The following is a 16,654-nucleotide window of genomic DNA, read 5'->3' on the forward strand; positions in this document are numbered from 1 at the left end:
GATTTAATCCTAAATGGACTAGAATAATAATAATTTTTAAAATGTCAATTTATTTTGGTCAGGATTATGGTTGAGCTTGGCTGAGTTACAAAGAAATTTATCTAATGAAAAAAAAAGAAAATCGAATTTTTAATTTTAGGAGAAATGATATATAATTTTAGTCACTAAGCTGCATTAGAATAAATTTTAACTGTATTCAAGTTTTCGATATATTTTTGTTATCGTTCCTAATTTAATGCACACTGTTGTATTTTTAACTAGCTGTAAACAAGAAAATAAAAACCACTAAATTACATATGCTCACATATACGAAGGACTCAGTTCCAGTTCACACGGTCAACACGATTTCGTTCCACTCACAAACACACTTAACAACACACACACAACTTCAACAATCTACATTGACGTTTGTATAATTGCATGCATTTTGGAATCCTTAACATATGTTGCACTTATAATTTATTTACAATTATTTCATTTACCTAATAGTGCTCAATAGCTTGTACTTGGTAGCGGAAGTAATGTAGTTCAATGTCTACCAATGTGAAGGAAAGCGATAGATTTGACTTTCGTGTTAAGCTATTGACCACGGACACGTCAATATATTACTAAAAATATATGGAAAAATTCTAACAATATTGAAATATAAAATTTACCACAACGAAGCAGAAATAACTAGCAAGCGAGTGAAATATTAAGAAGTGGTTTTAAACGTGTGTGAATTTGTCGGGCTGCATTTTTCGTCGATGTGAACTGGTACTTATTGCAGCTGCTGGCCACTGCACAAGATTAGATTATGACTCTTGTGCGTGTGACAGCGGCTATTGTGAGAGACCGAATTGCAACCACATCGACTGTGCAACACTTATAATGGTGATAGTTTTAAATACGTTCAACTTGAAAAGTCTAACCATTGCTCTATTGCTGGATCAGGGATTCCATTGATAGATCATCCAAAAAGGTATTTTGGAATCTTTATACGGAGAAGGATAATTCGATACTTTTTACAAATACTGGAAAAGCATCGTGAAGATGGAAAATAAACTCTTCAGTTTCAAACAAAAATTATCGTTACACTTGTTTTTTTTTCGACAGAGACTTTTAAGCTACCTCTGAATGGCCGAAGGGTGTCCTGAGAATATTTTTTCGGAAGGAATTTAAGCGATTTGGATTTCCTGCTAAGATGTAGACATATTAGAAAAACTATTTCAACATTTTTTGTTTCGTATTTTAATAGAACTCTCGACGCAGAGATTGAACAAACTAAGTCATAGCACAAGTTGCAGCTATGGAAATTACACAGTTCATGAAAGGAAGGCTTAAGCTCGCAAGGAATCGGAATTAATACTCTCACAAGGCGTAAAAATTTAAAGAATAAAAAATATATCAAGAAATATAAAAAATCTACTTAAACAAGTTGGACTAGAAAATCAGATTTTATAAAATATCTCATATAAAGTGATGGTTTACAAAATCACGTTGTCTCTGTTTTGAGCGATTCTTAGCAAATGTCAATTTTAATAAATGCTTATTTCGATTCCGCATAAATTTCATATATGAATAAATAAATAAATAACATTCAGTGATTGTTTCTTGATATATTGCATTTTGACTGAAGCAAGTTTTGGTATTTTTGAAAAATAGACAACAAATATCTTTTTTTAATGAAATCGAAAGACCCACAAAAAGGTTTTGGATGACCGAGATAATTGAAAGATCCGAGATAATTGAAAAATAGGTTTGTGAAAGCTCTGTGCATAATTAATAGCGCGAGAGCTTACAACATTTCGATTCAACATTTCAATAAAAATCAAGGCAAATATTAATTAATAGTGCACCGAATTGCCGCTGTACCCACCGTATTTACCAGACTTGGGTTCCAAACACTTTTTTTCAGTTAGCAGGCCTCAAGAAAATCTCCCTTGAAATAAAATATCTATTGAACTGTTATAATAGTTTTAAGGCCATCAATTTTGTAAAAAAAAAAATGTTTTTTTTTTTAATTTTTGGAACACCTTTACGTTAAGATCATCAAAGTCACCAGATTTGAGTAAGTTTATTATAGCAAATTAATATTGATCAACATAAAGACCAAATAAATGTACAATGATTACCGTATGATATGTTCTTAAGGGGTTATATACAGTTAGGATTTTCAAAAAATTAATTATATTGCGTTTTCTTAATATATATATATCTGAGTATACACACACAAAATTTAAAGTCGATCCGACGAATATTTTCGAAGTTATAGAGACATTAGAGAAGGCGCGCCGACTACATGTAAAGTGCTTTCAAAACTCTAAACTCGTTTTTCTCGAAACGGTGTTTTCAAAGTCGGTGAGCAAGATTTGTCAGAAACGGCTGAAGCGATCGGTCTGAAACTTTTACACAAGCTTCTCAACTATATTTTGTAGTAATTAATCGAAGGATTTCCCCATCCGATGAAAATTTCTTATTTTTATAAACAATTAAAGACCCGAATTTTGGTCGAAAATCGAACCTTTTGCTTTGAGTAGCCGCCATTCCTTCGATCAATCACTAAATTATTTATTATATTAATGAAATTTATTTGGTTTTTGCATTTTAGATGATCCAGTCCAATGATATCGTGTTCACCGCAAGAGGCCCTTTTTTGCGGACCTCTGCAAAATTGGCAATATCAACGTTCCCGATAATTATTTTTGGCAATAAAAAATATGTGAATATAGTTTAAGGTTGTCATAATATACCTGTCAAGTTTCAAATCAATAAACCAAATAGTTTGCTTAGAAATAATTCTTAAAAAATGCCTTTTTTCCACCTCCTAACTATATATAACCCCTTAATGTTTCGTGGATTAAAAAATTGATTTTTTTGGGCTTATTAATTTCTACAACATCTCAAGAATCTTGTCTTAAATTCCGAATAATAGTTTCGGAGATACAGCCTTTGGAATGTGTACGCTAGAAGTCAAGTAAGCGCGTTTTTCTCGGAATCGTGTTTTCAAAGTCGGTTGTCAAATTTTCTCGGAAACTACTCAACCAATCTTGATGAAATTTTGAACAGTTGAACAAGATACAATTTAATCGTGCTTGAACGAAGTATTTTATTCTTTATACCCAGAACAGGGTATATAAAGTTTGTCACGAAGTTTGTAACACCCAGAAGGAAGCGTCGGAGGCCCTATAAAGTATATATATAATGATCAGTATATTGAACTGAGTAGATTTTGCCATGTCCGTCTGTCTGTATATAAACGACCTAGTCCTTCAGTTTTTAAGATATAGTTTTGAAATTTTGCAGATGTTATTTTCTCTTCAAGAATCTGCTCATTTGTCGGAACTGCCGATATTGGACCACTAAATCATATAGCTGCCATACAAACTGAACGATCGGAATCAAGGGTTTGTATGGAAAACTTCCGCATTTTACTACATATTTTCACGAAATTTGGTGTGAGTTATTGTTCATAGAAATAATTTAATCTCCGAAAAAATTGTTCAGATCGGTTCACTATAGCATATAGCTGCCATACAAACCGAACGATCGGGATCAATGGCTTGTATGGAAAATTTTCGCATTTGACGTGGTATCTTCACGAAATTTGACATGGATTACTGCTTAAGGTAATAATCCGATAATGCTGAATAATCGCCGAAGAAATTGTTCAGATCGGTTAACTATATAACCTTAATATTTCTAGCAAACAACCCCCCTAAAAAGAATTAGTAAAATGTTTTTTTTACTTACTTTTTCTTACGTCTTTAGATTTGCTTAAACACATAGCTACTAAAAGAAATGCACCTGTGAAGGGTACTTCGGTACAGCCGAAGTTAACGTTTTTTCTTGTTTTTAATTACAACTATTTAAAAAAAAAAAAAAAAAAAATGTCAAGCAAATTAGTCCGAAATTTTTATTCTTTTTTTTTGGAAAATTATCTGCCAAAATTCCAATTTTCACTTTATTTGTTTTTCCTTCGTTCAAGAACGAGATTATGGTCTTACCTAAAACACTTATTTTTGTTTTTTTTTCATTTTGGATAATCCTGTCAGGAGTTATGCTGACAACGCACCTTTTTCCAAGGGGTCACCGGAAATGAAGTCGCAATGGAGGAGTTTTGTTTTTGAAAATTTACATGAAAAAAAAAAATATTATAAATATTAAAAATATTACAAAATATACAAATTTTACGTGACAAAATCCATGTAAGCCCTTAAACCACAGTCTTGTCTCTATATTGTATATGTTTAATTCATAAATAGTTTTAGTATAATTACTTGCACATTCACAAAAATGTGAAAATCTATTCCTAAAAAACAACATAGACTCTTGAAAATGCAATAATTGCAATTTTTATCAGAAGAAGCACAACATAATGGCTGACGAGACTTCGAGGATATCATATAACAAAATCTTTTGAGAAATTATAAATACCTTGTAAAGTATATGTATATTGATAAATAAATTTGAAAAATTTAAATAAATTCGTATGTTTGTAAGAAAACTTATAATGGTTTAAATAATTCTCCCTGATGAACTAATAAACTTTTCCAAACTATTATAGATAAAAAATACCCTTTGGAGGTACTTTAGTAGTTAATAATTCCACGTCTCAATTTAGTTTCAGTTGAGTACTGAAATTTCTATAGTAAAGAAGCCCCAATATTTTCTGTTCATTTTACCAAAACGAACCAGCTAAAAAGCTTTCATGCTTGATTCTCTAATATTTTGTGTTCCTCATATAATTGTATTACTACAAAAAAGCTTACTTGATATGTTTGCATGGTTGTGTAAATATACGAATCATATTTATGTTGCTTGAAAGCAAAAGCACGGAAAAAAGCTTTTCAGAAAACTAAGTTTTTTTGAACGGAAACGACAGTGTAAGCTTAAAGCTCTGAAGGCTGTATAGCTTTTGGTTCGGACTGAATTCCTTAAGAGCTTTTTATTGAATTATATGTATTCACAAATACTTGCTGTACAAAGAAGCTTTGAAGTAGAGGAAACGCGATGCATAAAATTTCGTTGCTCAACAAATGAAATGGGAAAAGCAGATGTGAAAACTGATTTACCATACATTTTAAGAGTTTTAGGCTCGTCAGTACATAATATTGGTAATATCAGTATTGTGTGACTACATAATCTTTATAGGGGCAAAGATGGTACAGCATATACATAGTTCACATAAGAATAAGAATTGAAGAAAGCTTTGAGATCAAAATTAATAAATAATTGTTGTTAATTTTGCCTCTTAGAAATTAGAATGTAAGCCAAAACATTTTATGGCACAAAAATAAAAATGTATCATATAAGATGCGAAAAAATTTGGCGAGTTAGGATTTTAAGATAAAGACAATTATTGAAATCACCATTAACTCAAAAGTATATCTTAAGTAGAATTAAACCACATCTTCATTTTAATAAAACAGTGGCAACACTGCACATACAAACTGTCATTATTCCGCTTTCACTCTCAATTCACCTCCATTTCACTCTCATTGCACCTGTTATTCGTAACAACAAACATATTATGTGTACCGGAGGGTGGTTGGGCGCCAATGTTTTTGGCTTTGACTCGCTTGGTTGGTTGGTCTACTGCTCTGTGCTACTGTGTCACTGTTGCGCGCTGCTTCAACACTACGCTGTGCCACTGTAGAGGCATTTTCATAACCATTTCCTGCTTTGCGACCATTGCTGCTGCTGCTGCTGCTGCTGCCTCTACTTCTTCTTATTCTGCTTTCGCTTCTTCTTCTACTACAATACAACACGCTCTGTATACAACACGCTCAGTTGGTAACGGGATAGCGAGCAGAGTGCACGTGCAAAACGGTTAAATGCGCACACTAAACGGACGCGCGTCCTGTGACAAGTTTTCACTGTGTGTGTGTGTGTGAGCGAGTGAGTGTTTGTGAAAGTGGAAAATATGTGATTTTGAGTTTGCTTGCTGTTTTTTTCATATATACATATAGTGAACAAAAATTAGGCAAATAGTACACACACAGCATTCAAATTGTGCACCTAAAAGCATGCTTATGCTTGAAATTCGTTTACATAGCCTACATATAGGCGCATAAATATTATGAAACATAACAATGCATTGTTGAGTGTTTATGCAGATAAATTCAGCTGAATTGGAAGAATCGCAGTGTGTCTTGCGGCTGCTGGCTGCATTTTACGACGAAGACAAGTCACCAGAAAGAAAGAGGTGAGCAATGTAAGGGTGTAAGGCTGTTTGTGCACCTGTATTCTGTTTAAATGTATGTTAAATGTACTGCTATATACAAATTCTCATAGAAATTGGTGTAAAGTGTTAGCGTGTGCTTTCAAGTGTATTTGCTGTGTATTGAAAGTGTTCAATTTCATGCGACCTACAAATTGAGCAAGTGTATATGTATGTGGTTGGTATGCTAGCAAGTAGCCGAAATTTTCACGCCTTACTAGCAGAAACAGCACACAAAAAATAGTAAAAAAAACATATAAAACAACAAAAACAAAACGAAAAGTTTGTAGCAACAACAGTTAGTGTGGCAATGTGTGAAAGAAATTTTTTACATTTTTCAATAAAGAGGCTCGTTTTGTAGGAAAATCTTGTATTGCAGGACTTCCCAGCACCTATGTCATATGTATATACTCTCCTTATATTTATGTTTCATAATTCCGCACACAACTGTAGTTTTTATATTTTTTTTTTTTGTAGTCCAATTTCTCCACTGACACCGTTTAAGTCATCGCCGCTGTGTTCGATGATGTGGAAAAAATCGGACAATTTTCGGTGATTCTAACAAGCTAATTAATGTAAACACACACACACACACGCACATACACAACAACAACAAATATTGTCAGTGTTGTGTGACATTTTGCGATTTTTTCTTGTTGTTGTTGTTGTTATTGTTTTTGCGACTACATGATTGTCATATGTTTGCTGTTATTTTTGTTTGTTTTATTATTGCACCGCCGTCCAAGAAGTGCGATGGACGGGACAAGGACGGAAGAAGGTGGGTCCTTGTGACATCTACTACAGCGGCCATATAAAGGAGCGCAAATTTGGTGTTGGATTTGTGGTGGGAGAGAGACTCCGTCGCCGAGTCCTGGCATTCACCCCGGTGGATGAACGTCTAGCCACAATCCGCATAAAAGCGAGGTTCTTCAACATATCGCTGATTTGCGCCCACGCCCCAACGGAAGAGAAGGACGATGTGACCAAAGACGCTTTCTATGAGCGCCTAGAACGCACCTATGAGCGCTGCCCCCGCCACGATGTCAAAATCGTGCTTGGCGATTTTAACGCCAGGGTGGGTAAAGAAGGTGTCTTTGGCACAACAGTCGGAAAATTCAGCCTCCATGACGAAACATCGCCAAACGGCCTGAGGCTGATCGACTTCGCTGGGGCCCGAAATATGGTTGTCTGTAGTACCAGATTCCAGCATAAAAAAATTCATCAAGCAACGTGGCTGTCCCCTGATCGAAACACGCGCAACCAAATCGATCACGTTGTGATAGACGGAAGACATGTCTCCAGTGTTTTAGACGTGCGTACGCTCCGAGGACCAAACATTGACTCGGACCATTATCTAGTAGCAGCAAAGATACGCACTCGCCTCTGTGCAGCAAAGAACGCCCGTCAACAAACACAAGGAAGGTTCGCCGTCGAAAAGCTGCAATCACAACCGACAGCCGAACGATTTTCTACTCGACTTGCACTCCTGCTCTCTGAGAGCACTCATCAGCATCTCGATATAAGGGAGCTGTGGAACGGCATCTCAAACTCATTGCATACCGCTGCAGCCGAAACAATTGGTCTACGGCAACGCCAAAAAACCAGTTGGTACGATGAGAATTGTCGTTCCGCAGTGGAGAGAAAACAGACTGCCTACCTCGCAACGTTGCGATCGACCACAACACGTTCGGGGTGGGATAGATATCGAGAACTGAAGAGGGAAGCGAGACGCATTTGCAGACGTAAAAAGAAAGAGGCCGAAATGCGTGAGTATGAAAAGCTTGAAAAGCTGGCCGACATGGGTAATGCTCGAAAATTTTATGAAAAGATGAGGCGATTAACAGAAGGTTTCAAGACCGGAGCATTATCATGTAGGGACCGAGAAGGTAATCTGGTAGCGGATGTCCAGAGCACACTGGGATTATGGAGGGAACACTTCTCCGACCTGCTCAATGGCAGTGAAAGTACAACACCAGGAGATGGCGAACCCGATTCCCCAATCGATGACGATGGAATAGATGTTCCATTACCCGACCATGAAGAAATTCGAATAGCAATTACCCGCTTGAAGAACAACAAAGCGGCGGGGGCCGATGGATTACCGGCCGAGCTATTCAAATACGGCGGCGAAGAACTGATAAGGTGCATGCATCAGCTTCTTTGTAGAATATGGTCGGAAGAAAGCATGCCTGACGATTGGAATCTTAGTGTGCTCTGCCCAATCCATAAGAAGGGAGACCCCACAATCTGCGCCAACTACCGTGGTATAAGTCTCCTCAATATCGCATATAAGGTTTTGTCGAGCGTATTGTGTGAAAGACTAAAGCCCACCGTCAACGAACTGATTAGACCTTATCAGTGTGGCTTTAGACCTGGAAAATCCACAATGGACCAGATATTCACCATGCGCCAAATCTTGGAAAAGACCCGAGAGAGAAGAATCGATACTCACCATCTTTTTATCGATTTTAAAGCTGCCTTCGATAGCACGAAAAGGAGCTGCCTTTATGCCGCGATGTCTGAATTTGGTATCCCTGCAAAACTAATACGGCTATGTAAGCTGACGTTGAGCAACACCAAAAGCTCCGTCAGGATCGGGAAGGACCTCTCCGAGCCGTTCGATACCAAACGAGGCTTCAGACAGGGTGACTCACTATCGTGCGACTTCTTCAATCTATTGCTGGAAAAAATAATACGAGCTGCAGAACTAAATAGAGAGGGTACAATCTTCTACAAGAGTGTACAGCTCCTGGCGTATGCCGATGATATTGATATCATCGGAAGCAACAACCGCGCCGTTTGTTCTGCGTTTTCCAGACTAGATAAAGAAGCGAAGCGTATGGGTCTGGTGGTGAATGAGGACAAGACGAAATATCTCCTGTCATCAAACAAACAGTCGGCGCACTCGCATCTTGGCTCCCACGTCACTGTTGACAGTCATAACTTTGAAGTTGTAGATAATTTCGTTTATCTGGGAACCAGCATTAACAACACCAACAATGTCAGCCTTGAAATCCAACGCAGAATCACTCTTGCCAACAGGTGCTACTTTGGACTGAGTAGGCAATTGAAAAGTAAAGTCCTCTCTCGACGAACCAAAATCAAACTCTATAAGTCGCTCATTATTCCCGTCCTGATGTATGGCGCTGAAGCGTGGACGATGACAACATCCGATGAGACGACTCTTGGGGTTTTCGAGAGAAAGGTTTTGCGCAAGATTTTTGGTCCTCTAAACATTGGCAACGGCGAATACCGCAGACGATGGAACGATGAGCTGTACGATTTATACGACGACATTGACATAGTTCAGCGAATAAAAAGACAGCGGCTACGCTGGCTAGGTCATGTTGTACGGATGGAAGAAAACACTCCAGCTCTGAAAGTATTCGATGCAGTACCCGCTGGAGGAAGCCGCGGAAGAGGACGACCTCCACTCCGGTGGAAAGACCAAGTGCAAAGTGACCTGGCTTCACTTGGTGTTTCCAGTTGGCGCCAAAAAGCAAAAGGGAGGAACGAGTGGCGCGCTCTGGTGGATTCGGCTATAATCGCTTAAAGCGGTTCCTACGCCAAATATATATATATATATATGTATAACACACAAATTTACCTATAAATTCGGCATAAAGTCCAATAGAATAACGAAAATCCTCATATATAGTATATCAGGGCTGAAGTAATTCCTGAAACGATTTCATTCATTTTCACCAGCAAGGTACACTATATCCAAGACTATACACTCACTTAATTTCGCTAAGATAGCTCACATATTAACCAATACAAATATGCCCACCGTATTTTTCAAAAACCTATAAGTAATTAGGTATATTGGAGCTAGGATATGTTATGACCCGATTTTAATAATTATGGGTACAGAGACAGACTATTTGAAGAAAACAATTTCCTCTGAATTACATTAAATTATCTGAGATATTTACCGATATTTTCGGTTAAAATTTACCCTTAGGCACAGCGTTCAACATGTTCGATATCTGGGGCCTTGAAAATTGATAGTTCTTTTTCGACAATTTTTTCTCAAGTGAAGCCAGAGATGATATGCACTTTTTGTGAAAAGTTTTATTCCGCTATCTTCATTGCTTCCTTATGTTTACATTATAAAGTGAAGGAATTAGATGGAATTCACAATTGAGTTATATGGGAAGTGGTTGTGGTTATGAACCATTTTTCACATGTGTCATGTCAGGGTGTCAAAAAGGTATTATGGAATTTCATTGAAATCTGTCGAGTAGTTCCTGAGATATGATTTTTGACCCATAAGTGGGCGATGCCACGCCCACTTTTCATTTTGTAAGAAAAATCTGAGTGCTGCTTCCATCTGCTATTTCTTTTGTAAAATTTAGTGTTTCTGACGTTTTTCGTTAGTGAGTTAACCCACTTTTAGTCATTTTCAACCTAACCTTTGTATGGAAGGTGGGCTTGGTTATTATCCAATTTCTTTCATTTTTGGACTGTATAAGGAAACGGCTAAAAGAAACGACTGTAGAAAGTTTGGTTTATATAGCTTTATTTGTTTGCGAGTTATATACAACCATACCATTATTTGAGGGCGGGGTCACGCCCACTTTTCCAAAAAAAACTACATCAGAATGTGGGAAGGGCATTCGATCCTATGTTCCAAATTTTATTTTTATAACTTTATTTATGGCTTAGTTATGACACTTTATAGGTTTTTGGTTTTCGCCATTTTGTGGGCGTGGCAATGGTCCGATTTTGCCCATTTTCGAAAGCAACCTCCTCAGGGTGCCAAGGAATATGTGTTCCGAATTTCGTTAAGATATCTCAATTTTTACTCAAGTTATCCGTTGTACGGACAGATGGACGGACGGACAGACAGACATCCGGATTTCAACTCGTCTCGTCATCCGGATCATTTTGATATATATAACACCATATCTAACTCGTTTAGTTTTATGACTTACAAACAACCGTTATGTGAACAAAACTATAATACTCTTTTAGCAACTTTCGTTGCGATAGTATAAAAAGAATAGCAATTATGCTGAAATGTATGGATATGTATGAGCGTGGGAAAAAAAACACAGCACAGCCACAATAGTAGGCACACAAGCCACATAAATACACTACCACACAAGCGTATAATATAAAGATATATGTATGTTTGTATTTATGTATTTACTGAGCATTATTTGCTATCACTGGTTGCCATCAAGCATGCCAGCGCCATCATTTTCAACACCAAACAAACTCTTCTGCTCACACACACACTTTGACAACACAGTATCCCCAACCATCAACAACAACAACATTACAGCCAGCCTAACACGCAAGCAAGCAACCTACTAACTAACCAACCAACTCACGAACCAGCCATCGACAACCGTATCCATATCATAGAAATATTCCCATTTCAACGCAACGCAAAGCATCAACGCATTCCATTCCTATCATTCCATTTCATTCGTCAACTCAAGTCAAGTTGATGCTGCAGTCGCTGTCGCCCCTGTCGCTGCTTCCGTGCTGCTGTTGCTGCTGCTGCTGCTGCTAAACTACCATTGTAATGATTTCGAGTTTTTTCTTCTTCTTCTTACACTGCTGGTGCTTCTATTTCTACTGTTGTTTGTGCTTAGCCTCGCTGCGGTTGCTTTTATTGTTGTTTTACTGGCATCCAGTCGCACTGTTTATTGTTGTTTTTTAAGGCATTACCGTTACTTTGCCATACTTTGCCTTTTCACTTGAGCGTATTAAATTGTGTCAAACTATTCGTTTGATTTTCAGCACATTTCACTATGGCACTGCACTCACTCGCCCTCCCGCTTGTCCAGCAGTGGAATGATCGTTTTGAGCAATACCACTACCATTACAGCCCGCCTACATAATACTTAAGTTGGCGGCGTAATTGTTGCCTACATTTAGGCACTCATTGGTTTTTTTCCTTGGGTTTTCAAAGAGGTTTGGGTTTTTAATACGAAATAACAAAATGTAAGGAGGGGATAAACGTGGGTCGAACCGGTTTTTTTTTTAATATTAAATAATTATTATTGAATTTTAATCGAATAGAAACAGGTTTTTTTAAGTTCTCTCTAAGCAATCTCGTTATATAGGGACTAGGAAAAATGTTAAACGATACCATTATAGTTGGTAAGAAATGGAATTACTAAAAGTCTAATAATCTCATGTTATTATAAATATTATTTCATGTATTTACCAACAAACGTGGTGTGTTCAAAAAACAACGGGAAATTCGTCAATGTCATGCCTTTGAGGTACGTAGTAGTAAATTCATGGCCAAAAACAATACTTTAACGATGTCCCAGACGCCATATTCGCCAGACTTGGCTCCATGTGATCTTTTCCTATTTCCAAAAATAATGAGAAACAGCTGAAAGAGTAAAAGGCTATCTCACAATTTTTTTTATTTTAGAACTGTTTCGGCGATTGGAAGAAGCGCTGACATAAGTGCATACTATCGAATGGGGACAATTTTAAAGTCGACAAGATTAATGTAGACGAGTGAAAAAATATTTTTTTTAATAAAAATTTCTGTCGGAAGCGCTTAATTAACACCAGATTTCTGCTGCCAGACCATTGCAACGTCTTTCAGGCAAAGGTAGCTGCCATCAAAGTAGCAGTAGATATACTGCTTCGAAATGCAGCATCCTTCAGAGAGGTGTGTATTCACTTCGATATCAGAGCGGCAATACTGTCCTTGGATTCGATGACAGTACGCTTTAAGCTAGTAAGGGAGTGCCTAACATCGTTATCAATAGCTTCGAACTACTTTAAAATCCGACTTGTGTGGGTACCCGGGCACCGCGGGTCCAGTCCAGTCAATGTCCAGCATTCGCCAGACTTAGGTTAAAGCACCTCGGTAGGCATAACTTCGGCGAATGGAATCGACATTAGCCGACTTAAGAACTTGATTATACAGTCCAAGCGCTTTGTCGCATAATAAGTGATCCGTTAGGAGTTTTCCTGGTGTAACAATGGATACTCGAATCTGTCTAAGTGAGATTCTCTGCATCTGCGGATAACTACCCCTTAATCTAACCTAGCCTAACATTTCAGTAAGAGGTCATAGCAAGAAAAATTCACATCAACTTTCGTAGACAGAGTCATCACTAGTCAAACCATAACTATTTCAGAAGTAGGAGAAGAGATATTCGAGGTTGTCAAGTTATGTTATCTTCTTATTCTTCAATTAGCGTAACACTGAGAGAATAATACTTCAAAAACAATACTCGTCTGATTTTCTTAACAACTTGTTGCCATTTAAAATAGAAATGTATCAGACCAATGTGACAATTGGCATACAAGTTCCAGTCGTTACCAGCATGACATACTAATTTCGAGGAATCTTTTGATTTTCTTTGGTCTTCTTTACAGCCACTTCCTATAATTTTACGTGAGAAATGCTTCACAAATATAATATAACAAGTTGGCAGCCCCAGTCTTACACAATCGCTACCGTTTTTATTGCAGTATTGTGACATATTCGAGACATTTATTATTTCTTAATATCTCAAAGAGTGTTTCCAACAATTTTTAATTACTTGCTCCAACTTGCAACAATTACAGTAAAAACAACAATAAAACTGCATATTTAACTATCGTCAAAAATTAGTACGAACAAACGAAACAACGAAAGAAAACAATTGTCTCGTGTCCAAACACTAGCAAATGAGACTAATAACATCGCCAAGAGCAACAACAAAAACGAGAATAAAACTCGGTTCCCATCACAACAAGAGACGACAAGATGTCTACCAAATGCACAGCTAAAACAACAACAACGACAGCAATGGCCATTGCAAATGCAAATGGCACACAATAACAACCGTTAAATTTGTGCAAAATAATAAAGCAACAGCCATTTTCGGTTATGTAAAAGCTCAAAATTTTCAGAAATATTTCGGAAAAGCATCGGTACTTGTCAGTGTTTTAGTGTTATGTCGCTAAAAAGCTATCACCATCTAAAATCCATTTTATTGACAATTGCATAAATTAAGCTTATGGTGGAGGCACATGCCAGGCTGTGCTGTTTCCTAAAGCCATGAAAGCGTTGAGTGCATAATAAAAAGATAAATAAAGCGAAGTCGAATTGAACTGTGTAGCAAAAGAGAGGACTCTACGACATAAGAAAGACATTTCAGCGAGCAAGGAAATAGAACAGTATATATAAAAAAATAATAATAAATATATAGATTCCACTGGAGGATTACATCTTATAAGAGACTGAATAATGGGTTTATAATATCAAGTTGAGGTAGTCAGTGAGAGTTGAGGGTTCAATAATTTTGAAACACGTTTTTTGAAGGCAAAATAACCTAAACGCGCTTCTGTAAGACCTCAATGTATTGCCTCTATTCATATTCCGGATAAATTTTTGATCCAATGGGGTTACCTCTTCTTCTATATTAGACCTTTGCATCGAAGAATATTCTTCATAAGATCCTAAAATCAAGTTGTTGTGCTCCTGGTTCTCTAGAGTTTTCAAATATACATCATAAGATCCTAAAATCGAGTTGGCGACTTCCACAATGTGGATCTCTGTTCCATTTAATCACATCGTCCGTAATAATATGAAGAACAAAATTGAACCAATGGTTCATGAAACCAACTTACACAGCTCGCAACTGTTTATGAGGTAAGATGAAGATATTCGAATGGAATTTCAAACGTTAAATGAGGACTCCACTTCCAATGAGGATACGCTCATTCGTAATAAGGAAAGCATGGTTAATATCGATTGCTAGGTGTGCTCTCAGAAGACAGAACTATCTGGTGGTTGTTAGTTCATCAGTTTTATGTAATGTAATACATAAATTTAAAGTCTGCGAAAGATATTTTCGCTGAAACTCATGCGTTTAAAAGCTCGGCCTCGACTGAGTTTTTGGAATGTGAGCATCAAACAAAGGAGTTTTAACAAAAGTTTGAGTTGAAAATAATATTTGAGAAAGAAGAGCTTCGCCATCGAAAATATTACACAAATTTACAAATGAGGGATTGAACTAAATTCCTTATTAAGAAGAAAAGTAAAACGTAAACCCGCTCTTAGCGAATACTGACTTTAAATTATTTCTTACCTAATCATAGAAACCATATATTGGCATTTTAAGCCTTTAAACATTGCTAAGAAGTACAATGCCTTCTTAAGAATACTTGGGTTAAGTTAGAATAAGTCACTTCCCGCTAAAGAGAGCAGCAGCATACCGAGAAAAGCGAAAGTAAAGTAATTGCACAAGAAGAATAAGCGTTTGGAATGCATTTCAACTACAACGAGTATGCCGTTAAAACCGTTAGTTCAACGAGCACATTCAAGCACAAGCTCACGCACACATAGATAAGTAGCCTAGTTAAAGCCCATAAGCGTTGAGCTTTGCAAAAATGTTTCGTGAGGCAGATAGCAGCCCCAAGTGATGGGCACGTCTACTATGAGTGCCAACTAACCAACTTAAACTTATAAGTGTGCGGTTCTGGGGTTTTCCGTTTGCGTTCGTGCTTTGTGTGTGTATGAGTGTTTGTGTGTATGTATGTGGTATATCTAATAATCTTTTCTTCCTGAAGTCACCACTTAAAAGGCACTCGCTGGTATTGTTATGCTCGCCTGTGTTGGTACTCAGTGGAAAAAATATGTATGTACTTGATTATGATGTACAGTATTTCATGAGAAAAAGCATCGCTTGCTTCATAGTTGTGAGCAAACTACTCAATTAAATAAATAAACTTAGCAGAGTTCGTGTAGAAAATATATTTAAATTCAAAGGACGGAAGTACCTAAGCATTCGCTAAGACTTTCAAATAAGAAAAGAAGAGAAATTAAAAAAAAAATACTATCAATATGATCTGGATCTTCGGAGATCGAAAATTGCTCTTATTCTTCAAGCCAGTTTTAGATGCAGCTAGAGAAGCATTTTTGGGATTTGGGATAATAAATTGGCATAATTGAAAATGTATCTTCATTGGCTCATATTGTGAACCGTTGAACAGAACAGAACGTCTGTTGTTTCTTCGTACCAAAACATCAGCTCGAATTCAGAATTAAGTCAAGCTTTTATCTGCATAGTCTTTCCATTATATATGTATCATGAGTAAGCCCAGCATCCCGACATCTTCACGATATTATCGTACTTCGACACCATGAAGCAAAATAAAATGTTCTCCTAACGGTAAAATTGGAATCAATATCTCGCATTAATGAGAGAGTCATTACTCGGGGGATTTCGCTGTAACGGATTACGTAAAATGTGACCGACATATTGGATCCGTCATTTTGAATTTTGAAAAAAAAAACGACACCGTGATTCTGAAAACCCCTGAGTAGTGAGTTTCAAGTGAACCGATGAATTTTTACAAAAGCTGTCCGCCATTTTGGTTTTTTGGAGTTATGTAAAAACCTTGATCGAAATAGATCGGACTCGGATTAAGCGACCCTAAAAACGTACGGAGAACGTAGTAAGACGACGGGTAAGTGTA

At 37.1% G+C, this 16,654-nt stretch overlaps 1 protein-coding gene across 1 annotated transcript in view; it reads left to right on the plus strand.

Moving 5' to 3' along the window:
* Positions 1–5,785: 5,785 nt before the first annotated feature.
* Positions 5,786–16,654, plus strand: part of LOC105216220 (uncharacterized) — a 28,548-nt gene continuing 17,679 nt past the window's right edge. The window contains exon 1 of the mRNA XM_011190605.3: positions 5,786–6,187. The gene's annotated coding sequence lies outside the window, so the exon portion shown is untranslated. The remainder of the gene's footprint in view (positions 6,188–16,654) is intronic.

The sequence above is a fragment of the Zeugodacus cucurbitae genome, chromosome 5 (assembly GCF_028554725.1).
Source record: "Zeugodacus cucurbitae isolate PBARC_wt_2022May chromosome 5, idZeuCucr1.2, whole genome shotgun sequence".
In the NCBI taxonomy this organism is placed as follows: domain Eukaryota; kingdom Metazoa; phylum Arthropoda; class Insecta; order Diptera; family Tephritidae; genus Zeugodacus; species Zeugodacus cucurbitae.